Genomic DNA, 8,753 nt, shown 5'->3' with positions numbered 1-8,753 from the left:
GTAATATCAGCTGATCTTGTTATCTTTGTTGATGATCTAGTGGATACTATTCTGCTACTTGGCAGCCCAGGGAATACACAAAAATAATTTAATTAGTTGAAGGTACATTAAGATAATAGCAGAACTGATTGCATCAATACTTATATTAATAGTTGTGAAGCCATTCTCAGCCTGGAGCACATTCATTCCCATCAGTCTTGGCTTTTTATATGGTGTTGAGCTTCCAACACCCCTTCCCCTTCCTCTAGTAGCAGTAGATGAACTAGTTGCAGCAGATACAATATCAGATGCATTTGGAGCTGAACATGAAAACCAACTTTCAAGTGAATGATGTAGTGTGGCTCTTCCTCCCCTTCCTCCCTTTCCTCTTCCTCTTCCCCTGCCTCCAGTTGTTGATGAAATTCCAGCATCAATAGAAGTATTAGCTGCTGTATCAGGAGGTGCAAAACTATGAGCAGAATAGGTAAACCAACTGCCAAGTGAAGAAGTTGATGGAAATTCAGCACCAACAGATGCACTAGGTGCAGTATCAGGTGCATTAGCAGCAAATACATTATTTATTTTCCTTGGTCTATCTCTTCCTCTTTTTACAGTAGGCTCACCTTCATTAGTAGTTGATTTATGTAAAAAAAACATGTTAGATAGTGAACTAAATGTAAAATAAATTGATACAAAATAGAACATTACCTTTGGTGTCCCTCTTCCCTTTCCTGAAACTGATGGTTTTGCAGCAACTGTTGATGAACTAGCACCAAGTCTATCACTCTTTAGACATCCTCTTTTGTTGTGACCCCTCTAATGACAGAGGCTACATGTCATTGCAAGACCAGTTTTAGGCAATTTACTAGACTTCTTAGTTTCAATTACCTCTTTCCTTCTAATCTTAATTGGCCTGCCAGGCATGTTTTTGACAACTGGTGGAGCAACATAAGGGTTAGTAAATTCATGCCACATTGACATATTACTCACTGGTTGAATGGAATTAGAATAAGTTAACAAGTATGTCTCCTTGTTGTAGCAGCTATCAATGAAGTCAGTTGGTTCAACATTGTCATAATACATTGCACATATGGCATGTGGACATGGTATCCCCTTTAGCATCCAAGATCTGAAACTACAAACCTTCTTTCTAAGGCACACACAATGTTGTTTAACATCATCCATTACTTCATATCCCATTTGTCTATTAAAACCAATGGTACATCTCATTAATTTTTTAATATTGTCCTCCAACATCTTTAAGGCCATTGGAGAGATGTTGCTGCTCCTTGTGTTTGCAAATGCCTTTAACTTCCCTACTATGGTGATTATCTTGATTTTAATCTCTTCAAGTATGCTAATAATAGTCTTATGCCTTGCTGCCAAGATCCAGGCATTAAAACTCTCTGACATGTTATTATCCACTGCATCACACTTGACTTCACAGTTAAAATACACCTTGCACCAACGCTCCTTGTGTGAGCTCGGAACACATATTTAAAATATGCTCGCTAGTCAAAGATAGTATAGTATAATATTGTATCCACAAGGATTAGAGTTAAACAATATTTTCATAGTTTCTAGCTTGATTGCTATGTAGGAAAATCAACAATTGAGATTTATATTATGAATAACTAAAATTAACTAAGAATCTAAAGCTATTGACTAATGACTATCACAACAAGGAATAAGCAAAGAACGTTATCAGTGGGAGAATATAGGGTTTTGATAGGATAGGTGCAAGATAATTGTTCGGGATCTAACTATAGATAATTCACTTCTAATGTTCAACTGAGTCTCTCGAATTCACTCAATTATTAGTTCAAACGTTCAGCAAAACTCCTCTCTCGATTAAGTTTTAACCTCACAAGATGAACCAATTTAAGCACGTGAAGATATGCAAGAATTCGGAGTGGATTGGCCTTTAGGAGAACCTCTCGATTATCCTCCTAACTAGGTTTAATCAATGATTCAACTAGCCTCTTTCGATTACTAAGAAAAATTAATGAACTCAACCAACAATATTATGTAAGGATATCACAAGTTACGCCTATCTCGCACCCACGAACATCTGAATATAGATGCAACAGTTAAATCATCCAAAAATGTTTCAATACATAAAACTAGAGTTATAATCCACAAACAATCATCAATACACTAAATTCATCGAACCCTAAAGGGAACTACTCCATAGATATAGAGAAATTCATCACAAATATAATTAAAAGATAGGAAAACATAAATTCGATCCAAACTCGGGTCTTGAGTGAGGAAGGAATGATGAAATCCTTGTGCTTTGTTTCCTCCAACTCCTCCTTAGCTTCCTTAGGTCTAAAGTGTGTCAAAAGTCTAGAAAATAATATTTTTTTCATGTATTTATACCAAGTAGGGTCGAACACAGACAACAAAATCACCTTCTCCTAGCCGAAATAGGAAAATTACTCTGTAAAACTTGCACATGCGCTCCGCATGGGGCGACGTGCCATGCGGGGCATTCGTGGGGAAATCCAGAAAGTTGGTTATGACAGGCAGCAGAGAAATGCACACGCGCGGCGCCCCAGACGCCGCGACAGTGGGGATTTCTCAAAGTACAGATTTTTCTTGCATTTTGACGTCCAGACTTGGTCTTCGACCCGCGAACACGATCCCGACTTAATCTCTTAGGCTTTTACTCGAACTTCAAAGCTCTAAATCACTCAAATTCATTCCATAATATCTACATAGCTCAAAATCACTCCTGCAAGGCATAAAATACACAATAAGTGCAAAACATTATCAATTAAAGCTCAAAATAAATAATGTGCAGTAAATTGGAGTGTAATAAGCGACAAAAATACGAGATTATAGCCTACCATCAACACCCCACACTTAAACCATTGCTCGTCCTCGAGGAATCAAACTACACGACCTTTTTAAACAACTCTCATAAATCATCATACCAAGAATATTTAGAACAGATTAAGCACTCTAACGTAACATCCTCGCCTCAAGATTTGACTCAAAAGTATCACGCATTATTTATAACCCGCTTACTTACTCTAGCATAGAGGTCAACAACATTACCTTTCCTTCGTGAATCAAGTGCCCTCACACAACAATAGAGAGTAGTTCCACACACAATAGCCATTAAGAACAATTAGGACCTCAAGATAGAAAGAATTCGCTCACTCTCAAAAACAACATTCGTATGCCACAAAAGACGTACCATAGGCTTGCCTGTAGAGTACTACTCTACTAATTGAGCTCATTCAAACAAGGATCAAGTAGGACTTTAATTGGTTGTGATGTAGGCTGCAGGATGGGTAGGATACATTTAGATATAAGAGTGACTACACCTCTCTAAGCACTTTTAATACATCCAATTAACAATTAAAAACCACACATTTATGTCAAACCATAACTCCACCTTCATATCAATATACGTCAACTCCCAACTTCTTTAAGTACATATACATCAAGAGTTACCACTATCAAGGAATAGTTTTTCAGAACAATACAACTATTTTTCTTTTCTTTTCTTTTTTCCAATTCAAGTGGCTCTTATTTTTTTCAATGCAGTGCACCTTTCTCCTTATTTCATTAGTTCCACTCAAAAACTAAACCAACCACTCCACACTTCAACTTTTGTAAAGTTTATATCAAATTCAAGTGCTCACGAGAGGTAAAAGGTTCAAATAGATGGTCAATTCAAACAAATGGGTAAGGCTTGTACTGTGGTTGCCTAAAAAATAGTATTACAGGCTCAACGGGGTTAACTAAGATACATAACAATTAGATGGGTAAAAGCATATAACTGGATCAACAAAGAAATGCCTAGATCACTTCCAAGACTAAATAAACTATTATTTTTCTTTGAAAACACACGGGACAAGTTCTAAACAAAAACCTCACACACACATGGCACACAATTCACTCTAGATTAAAATATGAAGACACTCTAGTCAAAGCAGTTAAGCAAAGTTAAGATCGAACAATTCAAGGTATTTATACAAGAGTAACAAACTGAACCTAAGCGTCACAACTAAAGCACTCACTATTCTCAAGGCATAATAAAGTCAAGAGATATTGCCTTCCATTCAATTCATAACACAAGGTTTCCTACTACTAACAAAAATAAAAACTAACTACACCCGGTTCAAACAAAATCCTTGGAAAAGAACCGCGGCACAAAGAAAAATCAAGGGGGAATTAATACACTACCTAACAAAAGAAAATCTTTTTGTCTTTTTCTTTCGACTTTAATCCCTCAAGAAACCCGTCGAATGATATCCATCGTCAGGAAAAATAGAAATTTTTTCAACTTTTATGGTTGTTTCAATTTCCCAACTAGCACAACTAACAAAACTAACACATATACATACAACATACAATTATCCCCCACCCCACACTTTAAGTTGTGGCATGTCCCTATGATACACAATTAAAAAATATAAGGTAAATAAAACTTCCCTGAACAGCTAGTCTAGGTCTGAGTCGAAGTCGGGATCCATTCCTCTTCTTCGGACTAATGCGCACATCCATGCCGACAGCTTCTTCTCAGCCTTTTTGGGGTACATCCCATACTTATATTTCTTACTCAATGCAACCTTTTCCTTTGAGCCCTTCACTTTTCACTCAATACTTGCAGCTGGTTTTCCTTTTGTGCCCCCTTTTCTACATTCATATCAAAAGTCACAGTCTCCTCGCCCACTCTAAGCATGAGTTTTCTCTCGTGTATATCTAGTATAGCTCTATCCGTCGCTAAGAATGGTCTTCCTAGGATGAGGGGGACCTCATTGTTCTTCTCCATATTCACCACTATAAAATTCACAAGAAATACGAACTAATCCACCCGAACTAACACATCTTCCACTATCACCTCGGGTACTAAGGTCGTTTGGTCTGCCAGCTGCAAAGATATTGGCACCGACCGTATCTCTCCAATCTCCTTCTCCAGTTTTCTGTAAATAGATAGAGGCATTAAGTTAATTGAGGCCCCAGAATCACATAAAGACTTGTCAAAATTTATAGTTCTTAATGAGCAAGGTATAGTAATATAGCACTGCAATACTCTATAAGCTTGACCACTAAGGTCTCTTCTACTTTCCTCTTCTTTTTAAGGATCTCTTTCAAGAATTTGGCATAAGTAAGCATTTGTGAGAGCACTTCTATAAATGGTAAATTTATATGAATCTATTTCAGCACATCCAGAAATCTCCCAAACTACTTGTCCAGCTTTTCTCTGTATAGCTTTTGAGGGAAAGGTAAAGCAGGCCTCTTCTCAGGTTCCTCCCTTCTCGATTTTTCTTCCTTCTTCTTCTTCTTCTTCTTCTTCTTCTTCTTCTTCTTCTTCTTCTTCTTCTTCTTCTCGGTTTTCATTGGGCCTTTCTTCTTCTTGTTATCATCACTTTTCAGCTGCTCCCCACTTTCTTTTGCAATTATCACTTCTTTTTGGATTGGGGTGGAATCCTTCAACACTTGCCCACTTCTCAAGGTCAACATTCACTGTTTCATTGGGATTTCTCTCAGTATCAGTAGGGAGAGTTCCTCGAATCCTCTCAGACAATAGAATAGCTAGCTGCCCAACCTGTCTTTCCAAGTTTCTAAAACCAGTACCTATTTCTTTGATAGCTGCTCCATGTTCTCGTATAGATGCGCTATGATTTTCAAGCCTCTCATCAGTTTTTAGAATGAAGGCCTTTATGAGATCTTCTATGCTAGACTGAATAGGCTGTTGAGGCTGAAATTATTGCCTCTGCTGATTTTAAGATGTTGGAGCTCCTTGTCCCTGGGGTCTAGAGTTATTTTTTTGCCATGCATTCGCGGTACCCCCAGGTGAACTCCATGAAAAACCGGGATGCCTCTGACCTATTGCATTAAAATTGTAGTTTCCCACAACATTCACTTAATCAGTTGAGGCTTGACACTCATGAGTAGGGTGTCCTCTTCCACATATATCACATGCTGTATAAGGCTCACTCTGTATCGACGCTAAGGTCATCTTCCTTATCTCTTTGGCAATAACATCAAGCTATACCTGCACAGATGTGTTAGCATCAACCTGGTGAACACTAGTTGATCTTCTTCTTTCATCACTCTCGGAGGGCCACTGATTTGCAGCTTCAGATAACTCATCAAGAATTGTGACTATCTCCTATGGAGTCTTCTTCATCAATGGACCTCCAGCTGCATTGCTCAACGTTCTACGTGAGACCAGTATCAATTCATCCCAAAAGTCCTAAAGTTGTATCCAGAGTTCAATTTCGCTAAGTTGACACTTTCTAACAATCTCCCTAAGCCTCTCTCATGCTACAAAAACAGTTTCATTCTCTTTCTGGCAGAAGTTATGGATTTCTCTTCTAAACTTGCTCGTTTTAGCTGAGGAGAAATATTTATCAAGAACGTTTCTTGCCATCCCCTCCTATGTTCTAATTGATCCCGTGGGTAAGCCTCGAAGCCACTTCTTTGCATCATCTTTAAGAGAAAAGGGGAATGCCCATAGATATACTGCATCTTGTGATACACCATTATATTGAAAGGTGTTCATAATCTCCTCGAAGTCCATTAGATGTTTGTTTGGATCTTCGTTTGGCTTTCCTCTGAACACACATAAATTCTGAAGGGTTTGAAGCAACCCTTACTTTAACTCGAAATTGTTTGCTGCAATTAGAGGTGGTCTAATACTTGATAAACCTTAATTCTAGATCGGTCTAGCATAATCTCCAAGTGGTCTCCCAAGCAAGGGAGCTATATTTCCGAACTGGTCTGCACCCAAAGTTTGATTTTGAGCAATTCTATGACCTTTCTCTTCTTCATAGATAATCCGTGCATCACTAATAGCTGCTTCCTCAGCATCCCGTGCAGCTTGTTCTCTTCGTTGGACTGCCTCTCTCGCAACCAAATCTACAATATTATCACCGATTCCATCCATATGTTTGGTTGAGGATTTCCCAACCTTTTCTAATGTCTCGGTGAGACTTATTTCCTTCCTCAACTGTCGCAGTTGTTTTTCAATTTCTGGCTCGTATGGTAGAACTTCCTTTGTAAAAGTTCGAGTCATGCACCAATCTAACCTGTAACATGCGCACTGTCAAAGAACACCAAACATAAAAAGAGAAAAATAAAAGAAAAATTCTTGAATTAGCACTACAAACTATTTCAATCACTATTGATTGACAATCCCCGGCAACGGTGCTAAAATTTGACGAGCTCGGAACACACACTTAAATTATGCTCGCTAGTCAAAGATAATATAGTATAATATCGTATCCACATGGATTGGAGTTAAATAGTATTTTCATTGTTTCTAGATTGATTGTTATTCAGAAGAATCAACAATTGAGATTTATATGATGAATAACTAAAATTAACTAAGAATCTAAAGCCATTGACTAATGACTATCACAATAAAAGAATAAACAAAGAAATTTAACAGTGGAAAAATATAGGGTTTTGATAGGATAGGTGCAAGATAATTGTTTGGGATCTAAATCTAGATAATTCACTTTTAATGTTCAAGTGAGTCTCTCGAATTCACTCAATTATTAGTTCAAATGTTCAGCAAAAACTCCCCCCTTGATTAAGTTTTAACCTCACAAGATGAACCAATTTAAGCACGTGAAGATATGCAAGAATGCGTAGTGGGTTGATCTTTAGGAGAACCTATCTCGATTATCCTCCTAACTAGGTTTAATCAATAATTCAACTAGCCTCTTTCGAATACTAAGAAGAATTAATAAACTCAACCAATAATATAATGCAAGGATATCACGAGTTATGCCTCTCTCGCACCCATGAACAAGTGTATATAGATGGAATAGTTAAATCATCCCAAAATGCTTCAAGACATAAAACTAGAGTTATAATCCACAAACAATCATCATTACACCAAATTCATCAAATCCTAAAGGGAACTACTCCATATATATGGAGCAGTTCATCACAAATATAATTAAAAGATAGGAAAATATAAATTCGATCCAAACTCGGGTCCTGAATGAGGAAGGAATGGTAAAATCCTTGTGCTTTTGCTCCTCCAACTCCTCTTTAAATTTCTTAGGTCTAAAGTGTGTCAAAAGTCAAGAAAATAATAATTTTTCATGTATTTATACCAAGTAGGGTCGGGCCCAGATGAAACCACCCTCTTCTAGCCGAAATAGGAAACTTACTTTGTAAAAATTGTACAGGCACGCTGCATGGGGCGACGCGCCATGCGGGGCATTAGTGGAGAAATCCAGAGAGTTTTTTCTGACAGACAGCAGAAAAATGCACAAGCGCGGCGCCCCACGCGCCGCGACAGTGAGAATTTCTTAGAGTACGGATTTTTATTGCGTTTTGACGTCTAGACTTGGTCCTCCACCCCCCGAACATGATCCCAGTTTAATCTTTTGAGCTTTTACTAAGATTTCAAAGCTAAAAATCACTTGAATTCATTCCATAATATCGACATATCTTTGAATCACTCCTACAGGGCATAAACATATAATAAATACAAAACACTATCAAATAAAGCTTAAAACGAATAAAGTGCAGTAAATTGGAGTGCAATAAGCGACTAAAATAGGAGATTATAGCCTATCATCACCTTGTCATAGTACAATAGATCATCCACTATGTTCTTACCAAGCATTGACATTGTTTTCAGATTTTATTTAAATTCTGCTTCATAAGTGCTTCTGGCACACTTCTAGAATAAGTTCCTCCTTTGAAGCCCTCTCCATTTCTTTGACCAATTAGCTAAGATGTGCCTAGCACACATTCTTTATTCAAAAGCTAGAAAGAATTCCTTAATTGTT

The sequence above is a fragment of the Nicotiana tomentosiformis genome, chromosome 2, assembly GCF_000390325.3.
Source record: "Nicotiana tomentosiformis chromosome 2, ASM39032v3, whole genome shotgun sequence".
NCBI lineage: Eukaryota > Viridiplantae > Streptophyta > Magnoliopsida > Solanales > Solanaceae > Nicotiana > Nicotiana tomentosiformis.
The sequence above is the reverse complement of the archived record's forward strand: the minus strand, read 5'-3'. Positions refer to the sequence as shown.